Below are 1,843 nucleotides of genomic sequence, written 5' to 3'. Positions count from 1 at the left end.
GAAGCCAGTGGGCGTGGACTGAAACTTCCAAAACTGTGAACTAAATAAATATTTCCTTCCTTTGTTCTGGGCATCAGGTATTTTGTCTCAGCAATGAGAGGAAAGTAAAGGAGACAGCTTCCTATCCCATTCAGATGATAACTTAGTTTACATGTTAAATCTTCTTTGGGGATTTTATCCTTTGGTTATTCCTTCAACTGCTTTGTATTTGGTTTAGTTTGTTTAACACAGTGACTTAAGGTTAGGGCTGCAGCTTTGAAGAGGTCATTTAGTTGTCCAACTTCTTCACATTATATTTTATTAAAAGAATTATTAAATATTCAAATTTATTAAGTAGAATGAGTTAAAAGATCTCACATAGAAGAAGTGGAAGAATCACTTGGGGACAAAGATGCTGTGGCATTTTGCTAAAGACAGGTATGTCAATTGTTCATTGTTGTGGGACTGTTCTGAGCATGCAGTTTATTCAGTCTCTCCAAAACCTTTGCATATGAAATGACAGAACCTTTTCCTAGGCTTTATGACCAACAAAATCATCCTGTGTGGGGGAGATGTGGAAGACAATATCAGCTTCCAGACAACCACTGTTAGACTACAAAATGGCACAGAAATTCTCTTCTAAATAGACAGTGGTGGGTGAGATTATTTTTTACCAGAATGTTCCCTCATATAGAAAAAAATACATTGGTGTCAGTTAAGTAACGGAAACTTTGTTTGGTATAACATGGAGTCTGTTGTCAGAAACACTGGGAAGAACACAATATTTTATCATATCTGTCCTGAAAGTCATCTTTTGGGGTATATATTCAGAAATACAACTGAATGCCCTTCATTACAGTTTGCTTCTAGACAGGAAAGTTGCAATAGAAAAATCTGAATTTGAACAAGAACCATAGTGAAGCTCACAATGCATACAGACAATGAAAATGTTTTGAATGAAGATAATTTTATTGCAACATTCACTGGTGTGACATTAAAAATCTTCTGCTACTTTGCAATTGTTACATAAAACCTGGGATGAACTATGTACTTATATTCAGAATCAATTTGAATTGCCATGACTGAAAACTCAGGCAAACTATGTCTAAGGTGAAATTGTCCATAACTAGTGTAAATTCTGAACATATTTAAGAATATTTTGATGCCAATACATATTCTTCCAATATTGTTGATGTAAACTTTTAGTATAAAGCTATAAATTGTAGGCAACAGCTTTAGAATTATCTAACAAAGTAAAGCATCTTCCAGCTAATTTAAATAACCCTCCTCAATGGGAATTCAAATGTGCACCTCTAGATCCACTCTAGCCTTTTTTTGGTGTCATGTAAAGCTCACCTTTGCAAAGGATCACAAAAGACTCTTTTGCACTCTTAATTGTGGTTGGTTCAATCACTGGAAGACAGGTAGAGTATTAGAGGGCCAGAAAGTAACAGGGGTGTTTGTTTCTTCTCCCTTACCCTGACATTGAAGATTTAACTTCTGTGAGAAAGTCACTTTGCCCCTCAGTCCCGGGATGTATAGTTGGGGCTATTTCAACTTTCCAGGTATTCATTCTTACCCTGTAGGTTTCCTTTAATTAAATTCTTTTCAGATAAGGGAGATGCCTCAGAAGCATAAGTGCCAGTCTGGCAAGCACAAGGTTCTGAGTTCAATTCCTAGTATCAAAAAAAGAAAGAAAGAAAGAAAGAAAAAAAGAAAGTAAAATGTTGTTTCTTAAGTTAACATTACTTTTTAAGAAATTAAAAAAAAAAATCATTTCGGGCCCGGGGAGATGGCTCAGTGGAATAAGCACTTCCCTGGCAAGCGTAAGGGTCTGAGTTCAATTCCCGGTTCTGCCAAAAAA

Source organism: Octodon degus, unplaced genomic scaffold, assembly GCF_000260255.1.
Source record: "Octodon degus isolate 3935 unplaced genomic scaffold, OctDeg1.0 scaffold00051, whole genome shotgun sequence".
Classification (NCBI taxonomy): domain Eukaryota; kingdom Metazoa; phylum Chordata; class Mammalia; order Rodentia; family Octodontidae; genus Octodon; species Octodon degus.
This window is presented reverse-complemented; position numbering follows the sequence as displayed.